This window comes from Geotrypetes seraphini, chromosome 12 (genome assembly GCF_902459505.1).
Source record: "Geotrypetes seraphini chromosome 12, aGeoSer1.1, whole genome shotgun sequence".
Classification (NCBI taxonomy): domain Eukaryota; kingdom Metazoa; phylum Chordata; class Amphibia; order Gymnophiona; family Dermophiidae; genus Geotrypetes; species Geotrypetes seraphini.
The window spans coordinates 28899751-28916144 of NC_047095.1; the positions used below are offsets into that span (position 1 = coordinate 28899751).

A 16394-nucleotide genomic window follows, 5' to 3' on the forward strand; every position below is an offset into this window, starting at 1 on the left:
AGATCTAGGTCAAGCAGATCTCACTTCCATAAAAAGAGCTAGAACGCTTGAGCCACAAATCTCAATATCCAGGATGCAGAAGATTACACTATTACTAACATGCACACTTTCCAGAGCGTACACAGCGCTGTACACTGTAACATACAAGAAATGGGCCATGCTCAGATTCCGCGGAGAGAAAGTCTATCCAAACTCTTATCCTGATCCATAAAAGGATCTGCCAACAGAAGACGAAGATGAGAGTCCACCCATTGAAGCAGAACAACTTCACCTGCCAATGAGTACAACACTTACTGCCCAAGCAGTAGAGAAATACCCCCATCCTAATACTGACCAAAAGGACCCTCAGCGGCAATCCGGAAGAATGATCTGAAGCTCCAGAAAGGTAGCCTGACCCTGCTCAAGAGCAGAAGAATGAACAAGTACTGAGTCGCCTCTGAAGACCAGACTCCAGGAGCTGAGGATGGAAGCCACGGAGCCCCACAACCCGACAGCCCGGGATGGTCGGTGGTCATGAGATAGTCCAGCAAAGACCGAGGCATGCCTTGAAAAGAGAAATCGCGCGGAGCCACCAAATCATACAGAGTGATGCAGGAGGAGCATACCAAATAATTGGTGCCCTGAGATACCGGGAACCACCGGAACAAAAGCGACTGCTGTAGCGTAAGAAGGAGAAAGCAAGCCGAAGTCCCCAGTGGAGTCAGCAATATGGATCCCAGAAACTGTACAGAATCCCATACTCTTGGTCATGGTAAGCGAAGAAGAATACCAATCTGAGACCGAGACCCCACGCCCAAGTCTCCGGAAAGAAACACATGTCTCTCCTATATGAATAAAAACATCACCCCGATATACCTATAAATAGTACAGGAGAAAAGAGTGCTGTGCAAATTCAAAGATGCACGTGTAAAGAACTGAGGAAAAGATATCACCCTTTTCATGTCAGTCAAATGGCCCGACTGGAAGTCGTCCGAATCAAGCAGGCAGTCAAGAAGAAATTAGATGAATCTCCTGGTAGCGCCAAAACGGTACCACCGCCCACATCACCTAAAACGTTCGTGAAGCCTTGGGTAGGCAAAATGGCATGTGCCAAAACCGAAAGCGCCGCTCCAAGAGAGGCAGGCAAACCAAGTGCCGATTCGGAGTCCATAGAGAAAATGTAAATATACTCCCAGGTTGTCTGCAGAAATGTGTAACCCCGAGAAACTAATTCAGCAGAATGGGATCCAGCCTGCCCAAGGCCCCCTATCTCGGGCACCATGCGGTAAGTGGAACAACGTCTCTTAGTTCCCGAAGAACTACAAGAACCGTCCTGAGGACCAGTAACACTGAAAAGGGAAACACAAAACATAGAGACTCCAAGAACGAACTGGAAAACCTGAGGAGAATGCAAAGATGCAAGCATCCTGAAAAATCTTCACAGCCCTCTGACCTGACATTATAGTTTCTTCTCCCTCATGAGAAGAGTCATTGGAAGAAGTCAAGATCCCCTCAGAATGAAGTGCAGAAGGTCAGGGAATAGCAGAATAAGACTGTAGGATCTGCAAGAAGATTCTCCTAGGAAAAATCAAGGTTCACAATGTAAAGAGGAATATACTGGAACCATGAAAACAGTACTAACCCCATGCAACATGAGCGAAATACGTATGTCCTTTAAAGTGAATACGTACTAGACTCAATCAAGATGCTGCATCTACCGCCCCGTGGAAAACAACAGCATCCTTACAGGTATCAGACAAAGCTCACATCGTTAATGAGAGCTTCAGGGGTGAGGCTAACAGCCACATAGTGCGTGAACCTCCATGGGTTTGATAGAATAGGTAACTGGCTCCTGGTTAAAAGGAGCTGTACAGCCTTTTCTGTCTGGTTGGGGGGGCCCGTCTAGCATGTGCCATGAGAAAATGGTGACAGGAGAAACCAGCATGATAAGCTGAATCTGAAGTCCAGGCCCCCTCAGAAATAGAGAAAGAGAGTCCTGGCCGCAGGAATATGCGCAGTGTCATTATGCCCATAGAGACAGCCCGAACTTGGAAACTGCTTGTACAACCTTTAGGCATAAATATCCTGTGCCACTACTAGACACATGTAGCTCAGCACAGAGGCCCAAACAAGGACAGTTACCAATAGACAAAAGCTCAATCTGCAGGGACCCCAAGAGAGACAATGAGATACCTGTGTGAAATACAGGGCACTATCTTACTGCTGATCTCACTGTGCCGTGAGTTGCCGTATGTCGCCCCAGTCTGGAGACAAACCGAGACTGGGTGACCTAGCACAGGTCAGAGTCTCTCTGGTAAACCCCTTGAGTGCTAACCCCAGAGTCCGATTAAACAAGCAGCTTCCTTCAAGGGAGTACAGCAGGAACACAGACATAGACATATAAAGCTGCCCAAGCTTGTCCCAAAGCTGGTGAAACACATACAACTTGTCTGAACCGGAAAGAAGAGAAGCCCCGGCATACCCTGACCAAAGTCAGCTGGAAACAAACTACCGGAACGCTGCAGCTCTCCCGCCATCGCCAGAGACCCATGCGGACGCCTGATTCTCGCTGACACGTGGCCGCTGCATCAACGCTCCTAGAAACATAGTCGGATTCAAGCCCCGCAAAATTTACCCTGCCGCGGCTTGCATAGAAAGAAAATCAGACTCGGGGAATAACCAGAAGAACAGCCCACAGCACCGGAAAAAACATATCCCATCTCATGTGCGCTGCTATAAACCGGCACCTGCACAATCAGCTGCACCAAACACTGATGAAAGAGAGCCTCAGAATAAACAGGACTACTGCTGCACTGAAACCCAACAAAGAGAACAAGTACGAGCATGAAATCGCATCGCTACTGCTGCGCTGTAACCAACAAGGAAACAAAGCGCGTGCATGCAAAGGGCGGGAAGTCCCGGCACCCTCCATGGATTTCTAGTCATAAAACTTAGCCTAAATAAAATATCCATACCTTAAATGTATGATGACCGAACCCACAGTACTAAAACTCCCAAACAGAACCTGAAGTTCAAACAACTGTAAAAGCCAGACATACTCACAGCTTGTTGTTAGGGCCGGCTGAAGCCAGTTTGCAGCAAAAGCATGGCAGAATGTAACAACTGTGGTCTCTTTTTTTTTTTTTACAGAGAAGGGAAAGAAGAAAAAATTTGAGACCCAGTCAGACCCTCTAGCAATGGAGGGAGGGTGAGGCAGGGACAAGGGGGGGCCCAAGTGTAACCTCTAAAGCCGGCACCGTTCAGCCGGACACCCCTGTCTCACTGAAGAGAAAAATCTCAACAGGAGAAATAGCACTGCCAGCTCACTGAAGAGAAACCTCAACAGGAGAAACAGAATGGCAGTCTCACTGAAGAGAAACCTCAACAGGAGAAAATAAAGTTCCAGCCACAGCCAGAATTCAGGAGCTAGTTGAATAGCGACCTTTTCCTGCTGGGAGATAGAGATTACTGATGAGACAGGAGGAGTGCCAGCCAATAGGACCACCTGTTAATCAGTTTCTCTATCTCCGCCTGCTGGTAGATGTGAGCTATCCCATTGGTCTCTGGATTCATCTGCTGCTGTTGCTAGGGAAATAAAACTGGACTAGATCCTCCATCAGTTCACCTACCAGAGCTAAAGGAGAATAAGAGTAAGAGCACATAAAGATGCTTATAACTATTAGAACTCAGCAGAACCACGATTGATTTTTTAAAACCTTACATACCACTTTAGACTAAAGCAGTATACAATCGACACACAAAATTTAAAATATACATCAAACAATCAACTCTTCCAAATCCTAATGCATTGAGTACCTCAGTTTCACATAAAAGATGACACATACAAAAAAAAAATTTTTTTAAAGCATCCCTGGGCTTACACAATTGCATTTGCCCACCCAAACCATTCCACAGCTTGACACCCATGACAGAGAACATCGACAACCCTATATGAACATGTGATATAGTGTTTACTCTGTCAGTGATCAGTTCCATTGCATTTTTTGACCTTAACTCGCTAGCCAGATAGTACTGTTTCAACATGTCCCAGAACCACTCTAGGGCCCTATGATTTGCAGCATTGTTTTCCCCTCCTAATGTACTCTTCCTTTTCCCCCCTCTTTCCTTTATATACATTGTATTTCTTCCACTCTCTCTCATTTGTTTCTGTAAAAAGTCCTACCATGTATGTACTATGTTCATTCGTATTGTCAATTATTTTTAAATATTTTATTGTATACCGCCTAGTTGTTTTTTTTAGAGAAAGCGGTTTATCAAAACCTAATAAACTTGAAACTCTGTGGGTGAAACAGTACTTACAGGTTTTCCTTAGAGAAATACAGTTCACAACCCTTCCTATCAAACAATTCCTCTTTATCTCTTTATTCATCTATAAAATTAAGACCAGGAAAAAATTAAAAATGAAATAAGAGTCTGAATATTTTGTATTATATATTTTTAAATATTCATGCATTTTTACCAGAGAGTTAGCAAGAAAAACTCTCAGAAAAATATAAAGTGTACAGGAAATCAAATAAAAGAAAGTTTCTGTTGCGAAGTAGGGAATTAGAAGGATGGCTTAAATATAGGATGAAGGTTTGGTCAGGGAAAACAAAGGATGGGGTTTATATTCAATTTTGGTATTATGCTTGTTGCCTCTTCCCGCTGATCTCCCAATGGACTATATTTCATTTACTATATTTCTTAGGCAATATGTAATTAAATAATGATCAATAAATAAAAAGGATTATGCTATGTATAGATATATAGATATTCATTTTATTACAGCAACTATAATGATTTCCTGGAAAGAGATTACAATGGCAGCAAATATGCCATGTACCTGAGAATGTAGCAATCAAGCTAAGAATAGAAAACTAATGTGCCCCAAAACCATTAGAGAAATCCTCTCCCATCATTTGTAGCTGGCAGTGTCCTTAGAGATATCCAAGTGTTCTTAGAGATGGCATCTAGCTGGTGATGAATAAGATCTTTCTTCCAAAGCTCAAGCTGGGTACACAGTGGGCCTGTCCAAATAGCTGGATGGTATCAGAAGTGCAAGACTATCAACTGCAAATTTAAAGCACTAATGACCTAGCCATAGCGTGGAAACATCGGCTGAGCCATTTTCATAGCTTTCCAATATAGTTAAAAAAAGATTGCCAGCACCATTGTCTCAGCAGTGCTACAGAACCATTAGCTTTATTTGATAAGTAAGTTTTGATAAATAATCAGCGGTACTGTTTTGAGAGGTAGCTGACGGATTTCTATCACTGTAGGTATTGGGTGAAATATTATAAAAACAAAACTTAACAAATATAAAAAAGAGTGTCTAAAATAAAACAAAGGCAATTAAGACGATTCGCTGTCTGGGTATGTTTATTTCCAAACCCAGATAGCTGTGGACACAAGGTCTTTCAGCCTGAAAATAAATTAAACCTCATAATATTACATATGTAGGGTTTTTTTGTTAAAGAACTCTCTTGCATACATCTATTTTTAAGGGATTTTTGTCATAGACTTTGTATACGGAGGATTAGGGTGATATCAGAAATAAGCCAGACATCCTCACACAGTACAGTATGCCAGATTCTCTCAGTCTGCTAGAAGTCAAAAATAATTGACTATTAAAGCCTTCCCCATACTGCACTTTGTACAGAGAGGTACAGTCCATAGGCATTACCAACAATTCAGTCACTTTATACTACTACGAGAGGTGTTCAATAATTTAGTTACCCAAGTATGAAAGAAAGTAGCAAGTATGTTGAAACAAGTCTGTGCATGTTGTGAGATGTCTCAAGGTTACTCATGCACAGTTGCAGCTCGGTGCAAGTCTAACATTCCAAGAGACAAGATGTCAGGAGAGTCCTTATATGAATCAAGTAAGAAACTGCTAGATTTGGAACCCTGTTCAATGATAAAATTTCTGACAAAAGAAGGGAAAAAGTCAAAGGAGATCCATGAACACATGACTGCAGTTTATAGTTAGTCTGCCCATCATCCTACAAAGTAAAATTTTGGAGCAAGCAGTTTAAGTGGGATAGAGAGTTCCATTGAAAAAGACCCTCACCCTGGATGGCCTGTGGAAGCAACTTTCCCAGAAATGTACTAGAAAGTTGAGGATTTAATTTTGTCAGACAGACAAGTTAAGGTTCCTGAATAGCTGAAGAAATTAGCATCTCGGAAGGTACAGTTTGGAAAAGAATTGGGCATGTCCAAGGTTAGTAGTGCAGGATGGGTTCCAAGAACGCCAACGCCATGTCAGAAGGCCAAGAGGTTCCAGTGCTGTCAGGAGAACTTAGAAATGCTCTGTTAAGGCAAAGTGAATTTTTTTTCATCGTTTGGTGACTGGAGATGAGACTTGGGTCTATCATGGAGATCCTGAGTCCAAAATGGAGTCAATGCAGTGGAAGCAGAACTCATCCCCCACCCAAAAAAAGTTCAAGACAGAAAAATCTGCAGACAAAGTCATAGCAACTGTCTTCTGGGATGATGAAGGACTTTGGCTTCTGGAGTTCAAGACACATAAGACAACCATAACCGGGGAGATGCCAATGCAATAATTGCTTTGCTGGAGTCAATCAAGTAAAAATGATAAGGAAAACTCACAGCAAGCGTGCTGCTTGTTCATTGCAATGCACTGGTGCATGTCACGATAATCATAGGCTGCTATCCGAAAAAGTGTGGGTTTCAGCAGCTGAACCCTCTACCCTACTCCCTCAGATTATTTCCTGTTCCAAGTTTTGAAGAAATCTCTCCGTGGACAGTGATTTTCAAGTGAAGAAGACATCAAGGAAGCTGTGATGACCTGGTTTGAAGGTCAAACAGAAGAATTATTTTCAAAGGAGTTAAAGTCATTGCAGGAAAAGTGGATGAAATGTATGGCGCTATCAGGGGAACTATATTGAAAAATAAAAGAAATTTTTTGAAAACTCTTTTCTTTCCTACTGGAGGTAGATAAATTATTGAATGCCCCTCATACTATTCATTTCTATAGTGCTATTAGGCTTATGCGGCACTGCACACATTATTAGGTCCTTATACAAAGCATGCTAAATGTTGAGCCACCCATTCTATTCTTATGGGTGGCTCAGCATTTAACATGCACTGTTCAGCAGTGCAGCTTTGTAAAAGCTCAACTATATGCAGGTGCTTTCTCTGTCCCTAATAGGCTCACAGTCTTCAGTGGTTTTCATGCCTGGAGCAATGGACAGTCAAGTGACTTGCCCAAGGTCACCAGGGGCTACACCAGGAGTTTCTTCATGAGTTAACACCGCTATTACCCAAAAGAAATATGAAAATATTTGACCAACATACACAGGCATCTGATTTACTTACCACTCTTGGTTCTCTAGTATACATGACTAACTGCCACATACAGAAAACTCAGGAAAGAGTGGATTCAGAAAAGAAATTTCACATCTAACAAGATTATAATAAGCCAACTTTAGAAGGCTACAGTCAGATTTTTTAAAAAAATGTATTGCTCAATCTATATCAGTGAACGATTTTTGGAAATATTTTAGTAAACTAGACCTAGGCTGCTGCTTTCTTTACTTAATATATATATATATATATATAAAATGTTTTTTTTCTGTTTATAATGAATACTTTTTATTTTTAGCTTTACAATGTGATAATACATAGTCTAAACTGAACAATCAAGTTTTATGGGGTTGTTTTTTCTTTTTTTTTGCATAAACCTAAATGTGTTTCTCATTCTATGTCAGTGAATGATTTTTGGAAATATTTTGGTAAACTAGAACTAGGCTGCTGCTTTCTTTTTAATACCAGTGTAATAGTGTTGAGATATATATATATATATATACATACATACATATATATATATATATATATATATATATATAGGCAAACTACTACATGAACAACACTGACTATAGTGTCCACAGGGACTGAAGTGTGTATACATTTTTGGGTCCTTCTGTACAAGTATATACATACACACACCTCGACCCACCAGTGACTTCCAATTAAAACTTTATAAAATTTGTTCATTATTGAAAAAGTTCAGCAACTTTTAAGTAAAAAAAACAAAACAACCCACACGCACATTCACACTTCATACATGAAGCTAGTTAATGGAAAAATAAGGACTGATTCTCCAGTAACTGTGCCCTTTAATACTGTTAAAATTTAAAACAGATGTAGTAGTGGATAATGATGCGAGCTAAATATATAACAATGTGCAAGAAGATAGGAAACATGACACTGTAGAAGGATCTTTTATTAAAGATTAGTGCATGTTGTCTGCCAAAAGATCTATTTTATTCTCATGGGCCCAGCTGCAGATAACTTGTGCTAATCTTTAGAAAAAGACTCCCTTTATGTACCCTCATCCAAAGTTAAGGTCCAGAGTTATGAAATTCAGTTTAAAAAAAAAAAAAACCTGAAAAAGAAGGTAAGACTTCTTGCAAGTTGAAAAATGTCTAGTGTAATTTGCTAAGTGAACTAAAACTTCCAAGCAGATGACAGGAAAAGCCACATAAATTGTCAACTGGTCATAGAATACTCTCCAAAAAGCTATAAAAACTGAAAATTGATTTTACCATTTCTCAACAAAAATTACTATATCTAAAGTTACCCAAAGAAATTATAAAGATACATTTTATAACATGGACATCTCAAATGAACATACGAGTTGCTGTAGCTTTATGAGAGCAAAACATTGAAAAATCACATCAAACTAATGTAATTCTTAAGTAATTTAACTTTTTTTTTTTTTTTACAACAATCATTTTACATAACCTCTCATTAGAAAGCCACCATGAAACCATCAACCAATGTTTAGATGTTATCTTAAACTAACACCCCCTTTTTACAAAACTGTAGCGCTGGCCGCAGCAGTAACAGCTCCAATACTGATAGGAATTCTATGAGCGTCAGAGTTGTCACCGCCACGGCCAGCGCTACAAACCACACTACGGTTTTGTAAAGGGGGAGGGGGAAAATGTTTTTGGTTACATGAACGAGAGCTGACAGGCTGCTTAAATCTTTTGAATAAACCTCGATTATAAAATATTTGCCAAAATTTTAGTATCAAGACTCGAAAAAGATATATCAACACCAATACATTCTGACCAAGCTGGTTCTGATAATACAGGACTTTTTTTTGTCATTTAATGCACTCTGCCCGATCAAAATCTGAACCTTTACTGGCAATTGCCATAGATACTAAGAAGGCTTTTGGCCGGTGAGAGTGGAAATACAGTGGTACCTCGGTTTACGAGTGCACCGGTTTGCGAGTGTTTTGCAAGATGAGCAAAACATTTGCAAAATCAGCGCCTCGAAAACCGAGTGCGCCTCGATTTGCGAGCACCCCTCGCGAACCGGCACCCTCCCCCCCGTGATCCGGCACCCCCCCGGCCGCCATCGGGCACCCCCTCCCGCCGCGACCTAAGGTCCCCCCAACCCACCCGAACCCTCTTCTTACTTTGGTATAGCCTCCGCACTGGCACCAGCATGTCCTGTGCGTTGGTGCCGGTGCCTGAAGATCTGCCTCCTATGCTGGGCCTTGAGCATGTGCGCATGCTCAAGGCCTGAGAGTTCACGTCGAACGTGAACTCTCACGTCAAAAGTCTGATTTTCCATAAACCTAGTCAAACTTTTATATACATTCCCCTCTGCCAGCATAGTTGCAAATGGAGAACTTTCTAGCCTTTTTACCCTTTATAGAAGTATCAATCAAGGCAGCTCCATGTCCCCCTTACTCTTAATCTAGCTTTAGAGACGCTCTTGTCTGCTATTAGAAACTCTTCCAGTACTAAAGATATTCAAATTATCAGCCTATGCTGCGGCTATTTTACTTTATGTATTTCAACCATAAATCTCTTTAATGGAACTTGTTAAGACGATCACTCTTCATTCCCAAATTTCTGGATATAAAGTAAATTGGGATAACACAGAATTATTGCCTTTAAACACTTTGGGGAAAATTCTGTATAGAATGCCAGTCTCAGCAACTGCCTAAGAAGCAGCTGAGACTTGCAGACTGGCGTCCTATACAGAATTGCATTGCCCTAACAGACAGGCACCTAACCCTGCCAGTTAAAGAACCGCATTGCCATCAGCTGATCGTAGCAAGGGAATCCCCCTGCTGCGATCAGCTGGTTGCGGTAGGTACACCCATCCCCGCAAAGTCCCCCGACAGGAGGGATATACACTCCCTCTCACCAGAAACCCCCCCCCCCCTCCCTCCCGCTACCAAATCCCCCGGCAGAAGGGATGCCCACTCCCTCCTACTGGAACACTGGAACCCCTCTCCTGCAAAGTCCCCTGGAAGAAGGGTTGCCCACTCCGTCCAGCTAGACCCCCCCAGCATAAGGGATGCCCACTCCTTCCTGCCGGACCCCCCCCCCCCAAAGTCCCCTGGCAGGAGGGATGCCCAGTCCCTCCCACCGGAAACCCCCAGAACTTCCAACCCCCCCCCCCCAAACCGGCTAATCAGAGCCTTAGACCCCTCCCCGGTGCATCCCAGAATGCACCGGGAATGGGAATGTCCATCATTTTGGTGTGGCGAGCCTGCCAGCCGGAGGGTATAAGAATCCCTCTGGCCAAACTTTCTACATAGAGGTATGGGGGAAGCTTTGGGATGTGGGGGTCTAGAAGATTGAGGGGAGTGGGAGGTCTGGAGGGGGATGTCACCATTTGGGAGGGTTCAGAAGTTCTAGGGGGTTCCAGCAGAACAGAGTGAGCATCCCTCCTGCCGGGGGGGGGGTTTCACAGGGGGTTTCCCTGCCACAACCACTCAGCTGATCACAGCTCAGCATCCCCATCTATTTGAAATGTAGGACCAGCATTTTGTTGGACTACATTTCAGGCATATGTTGCAGCCCTAGGGAGATGCCCTAAGGCCACTTAAGTTCAACCAAGGCCACTTTTGGGTGAAACAACGCCCATGCCCAGCCTTGGGTGAGCTCAAGTGTCCCGACGAATTTCCCTCAACCGTGACAAACACCTAAAGTGTAGGTGGCCTGCCAAGGGGTTTTTTGTTTTTTAGAAAACATAGAAACATAGAGAAGCATAGAGTATGACAGCAGAAAAGGGCCGACGGCTCAACAAGTCTGCCCACTCAAGAACCCTCCCTCCCAACTAGAGTGCCTACTCAAGAACCCTTCCTCCCTAGAATATCAATCGTTTGAGCATAACTCTGTAGTACTCCCACCTGTTTGTCCCATCGACTTTTGAAGTCAAGCACACTACTGGCCTCGTCACCATGAAATCTTCCTCCCTTAAGTTTTAGTGGATACCCTTTTGTCGCTGTGGGACCCTTTAGAAAAAAGATTTCCTCCTCCACTTTGATGTGACCCTTGATGTATTTGAATGTTTCTATCATGTCCCCCCTTTCTCTGCGTTCCTCGAGAGAATATAAGCGCAGTCTGATCAGACGTTCTTCATATGGGATGGCTTTAAATCCTGAGACCATCCTAGTGGCCATTCTCTGTATCGACTCCATTCTCTTCACATCCTTTTGATAGTGTGGCCTCCAAAATTGGACACAGTACTCCAGGTGAGGTCTTACCATGGATCTGTATAATGGTAGTATGACTTCCGGCTTTCGGCTGATAAATCTCCTTCTGACGCAACCCAGCATTTGTCTGGCCTTTGCTGAAGCTTTCTCCACCTGATTAGCAGCTTTCATATCTTCCCGGATGAGAACTCCCAAGTCCCTTTCTGCAGTAGTTCTTGTTAAGTTTTCACCATTCAAGGTGTATGTTCTGCATGGATTTCTGCTCCCAAGGTGCATTACTTTACATTTCTTGACATTAAAGTTTAGTTGCCAAGTACTGGACCATTTTTCCAATACAAGCAGGTCCTGCTCCATAGTGTTGGGCCTGGTTGCACTGTCAGGTTCTGTTGCCCTGCCCACAATGTTGCATAGTTTAGCGTCATCGGCAAATGTAATTTTGCCTCAAAGTCCCTGAGTCAGATCCTCTACAAAGATATTAAATAGTATCGGGCCCAAGACTGAGCCCTGTGGTACTCCACTGGTCACTTTCGACGTTTTTGAGGGGATACGGTTTACCATTACTCTTTGAAGCCTGCCGCTAAGCCAGTCTTGCACCCAAGCTATCAGTGTTTCTCCTAGTCCTAACGAGTTAATCTTGTTTAATAACCTACGGTGTGGAACACTATCAAAAGCCTTACTGAAGTCCAAATACACTATGTCCAGGGACTCACCCCCATCCAGTTTTTTTGTTACCCAGTCAAAGAAGCTTATCATATTGGATTGACAAGACCTTCCCTTTGTAAAGCCATGCTGGTGGGGATCTCTTAATCTTTCATCATCCAGAAACGTGTCTAATCTGTTCTTAATCAACTTTTCCATGAGTTTACTCGCTATTGATTCGAGACTCACCGGTCTATAATTTTCAGCCTCTTACCTACCACCCTTTTTGTGGAACGGGATAACGTTGGCAGTTTTCCAGTCCATGGGTACTTTTCCCTTGCTTAGGAAAAGATTGAAAAGCAGGTGTCCTTATTGGCTGGTTAGACAGTGGTAGGACGTCTACTGCCATCTACATTTGGGATACTGCTTATAGAATCTGCCCCTTTATGTCTTCCATTCAGTACACCTTAGCCCTTTACATGGGTAAATAGCATTAAATATCTTGGTTTACATTTTGATGACTATGAAATTTAATATGTCTAAAACTACAGATAAAGTGAGAACAACTAAAAATTCTTGGTCTTCGCGTTAGGATTTTTTATCGCTGGCCGATACGGTAAAAGCTCCAATGCCCATAGAATTCCTATGAGCGTCAGAGCTTTTATTGCAGCAGCCAGCAACAAAAAACCCTAATGCAGCTTGGCAAAAGGGGGCCTTAACATGGTGGAATAGATTAGACTCACTGAAAATGACCATAGTCTCAAAAATTCTATATACTGTTTCCGCTTAAATTTTACAGAGCCGTAGAAAAACTGGATGACCAAATTTTTAGGTACTCCAAGAATATCCTTAATTAAATTTAAAAAAACTTAAAATCCATGGTAGAGGTTAACTTTCCTGACCTTCTTCCATATCATAAGGCAGGGAGCATTATGGATTCTTTCTACAATTAATGATTCAGCTCAAAGATGGTTACAACTAGAACAATCATTAATATTTCCTATACCCTTATCTAAAACTCCTGATATGAACCTACCATCATATCTATATAATCCTATCCTTAAGGATACTTTCAAGGCTCTTAAAGATATAGATTATATTCTTCATATTCCATGGTCTAATTACACATATTATTCTATATGGTATAATCTTAATATATTAATAAACATGAAGAAAATTTTCTGGCATACTGTATACAGTTCTCTCGTAATATATGGGACTTAAATGACCTACTTGTTAGAAATTCTACTAATACTACAATTTTACCATGGAAGTCTTTCACAGATTTACAATCTTCCATGTAATCTTCCAGGTAATTGTAACCATTTATAAAATTGGTTCCCTCCCTATTTTAAAAACACAAAATTTAATCTTTAAAAACCTAGTGGATCTGCCTTTATTATTTGTTTACTGTAAACACTTTTTTTTTGTTTTTTTAAACTGCAGGTCATACTGCTTCTCATTTTTTTTTTTTTTTCAAGTAAACTTTATTGCCAACAAAAAGTAGCAAACAACAAAAGCAAACATCAATTTTCCAATGGTATATCCCCCCCCCAACCACCCCAACCCACCCTTCCCTCCAAGCAAGGACAAAAGAATAAGGGTTAGCAATAGCCAAACAAACTAACAGAAATTACTGTGCTCTCCAACTTAAATAAGGATCCCAAATCTTAGAATAAATACTAAATGTATTGTATCGTAAAGCTGTTAATTTAGACATCAGCTGAAGGTAATCTAACCGACGACACAAATCACCCATCTCAGGCATAGTCGGAGATCTCCAATAAGAAGCTAAAGCCAATCGAGCTGTCATAAACACACATGCAGCAAATTTCCGCTCATACTTCAAGAAACCAGGCACACCCACATTCAATAAACAACATTCAATACACACCACACAATGCTTCTGCAAAATACGCACTAATAAACTACCCACCAAATGCCAAAAATCTTTAACCAAGGGACAACCCCACCAAATATGCAAAAAATCCCCTCGCTCCCCACAATTTCTCCAACAACCCTCTGTACCCCTCCCCAATATCCGATATAACCTAACCGGAGTCAAATACCACATATAATAAATCTTATACTCATTCTCTACATAATTAATAGATAGAGTCGGAGAAAAAAGACTCTTATATACCACCTCCCAATTAAGGGACCCACTACCCTGGAGAAGCACTCGCTCCCACTCCACACGATAAGGATCCCAAGGATCCTCTCTATACAATAAAGCCCGATAAACTCTCGAAACCCCCCCCAGGACCCGAACCACCTTGAAAAGCCAACTCCAGCCGTGTAGCTCCTAAAGAGATCTCCCAGAAAGCTTCTTTCAAAAGAAAAGATCGTAATCTAGTATATAAAAAAGAATCTCTCGCCTCCAAATCATACTTTGCTTGCAACTCTTCAAAAGAAACAAACTGCATATCATCCCAAATCTGTCCCAAAAACCGTAAACCCAAATGAACCCAACACCTCGTGATCACCCCTTCTCGCAATGCTGAAAAACCTGGCAAAACCGATAGAGCCATCTGAGCAAAAAAACACCGCTCTGGAAACATCTTCTTCCTAAGTTTATTGCTTCTCATTTTTATAAGCTACTGAAATCTAAAACTTCCAAACGTTTAATAGGTCTGCAAACTTACCTCCCCCCCCTTTTTTGAAAAACCATAGCGCGTTTTTTGGCACCAGCCACAACGATAACAGCTCCGATATAAAATTCCTATGAGCCATCAGAGCTGTTACTGGCGCTAAAAACTGCGCTACTGTTTGGTAAATGGGAAGAAGATTTACAATATATTTTTTCTGAAAAAGACTGGGATACTTTTTGGAATATTACATTTTCCTCCTCAAGAAATTCATCTACCACCCAATCTATGTATTACATAGCTCAGTCTTGCTGGACACCAATTAAATAAAATTGTATTAATTCATCAGTAACTGCTGGTCTTGCAATTCTGTTGTAGGTAATATGAAACAAATATTGTTTGACTGTAGTTGTATTCCATTCTTTCTGGAAGGACATTTGGTGTACTATTTGCAAGATTTTAAAATTTATCAACTACTTTAGCACATCACATTATTTTATGTTCTTTATGCTTTTAACATATGTTAAATCAACAACAACGTTCATTGCTGGACTCTCATCCATTGTTTAAAAAAAAAATATCTTAAATTCATGGAAAGATTTGTCTAAAGTTTATTATTTGCAATGTTGGACCTCTACATGTACAATATATAGATATGAAACGTACAATATATAGATATGAAACGTACATTGATTAAAAAAAAAAAAAATCAATCGCTAACAATTTCTCAAATTACTGAAAAATTGTCTTTTGTCCTCTTACATCACTTCTGATGTCTCATCCACAATGGCCACAGTTTAATATCATTTGTATTCTATTTAAAATTTGATACCAGGATTGTTCTGCAATACAAGTTTCTCATTGTTATCTTATAACTGTCATTTGTATCAAAATAGGTTTTTTTCAATAAAAATAGAAAGATTTTTTTAAAAAAACTTTTAATATAAAAATCTAGGGTCATGATATTAAACATAATTTCTTAATCTATGCAACAGCAAAAACAAAAATGCTTATGGAAAACAACTCTGCATCAGCTGTATTGCTTTTATGATGATTTCTTTGCAGCTGCAGTACAGTTACAAACACTACCAACCAATTTAACTAAACCTTTTACAAACGCCTAATGTGTCCCTTTCACATCTAAATGCAGCACCAAAGGAGACTGGAGTACTGAAAAAAAACAAGCTTGGATTAGTGGACAAATAGAGCGCAGCTCGGAAGTTTATGATGAATTCTTTGACCCCATTTACGTTACTATGCCGACATGGGAGCCTATGTTTTTTACATGTTTTGGAAGCACTTTCCATTCCCTGGCCTCCCAAAGCATGTTAGCAGCGCGGGTCCTCCTCACCAGCTCACACCAGGAGCGTCGCTCCAATAAGGCAATATTACGGCGTAAAGCAAAATGCTTTAACGAAATAAGAATTACATGGTGGGAGCAAAAAAAATATTCAGCTAAATATTAGCCCAATAGCAAACACCTGAATCCGCGTCATGGTAATATGTGGGAAGGACAGAGAGGTAAAGTACCAGCCAGACTCTGCAGAAGCATCACTAGTACTTTGGAGAGTAAAAACTGCGTTCCACAGTAGAAAGGCCTCTTTGGATACTAGGGGGATGTTTTATTTCATCCAAACGGAATTACTAAAAAAATAAATACATAAAAAAAATACAAAATTAGAGAAGGAAAAAGCATAAAA

At 41.0% G+C, this 16394-nt stretch overlaps 1 protein-coding gene across 1 annotated transcript in view; it reads right to left on the reverse strand.

Moving 5' to 3' along the window:
- Positions 1 to 16394, reverse strand: part of HS2ST1 (heparan sulfate 2-O-sulfotransferase 1) — a 145460-nt gene that overhangs the window by 128227 nt on the left and 839 nt on the right. The gene's annotated exons all lie outside the window — the stretch shown is intronic.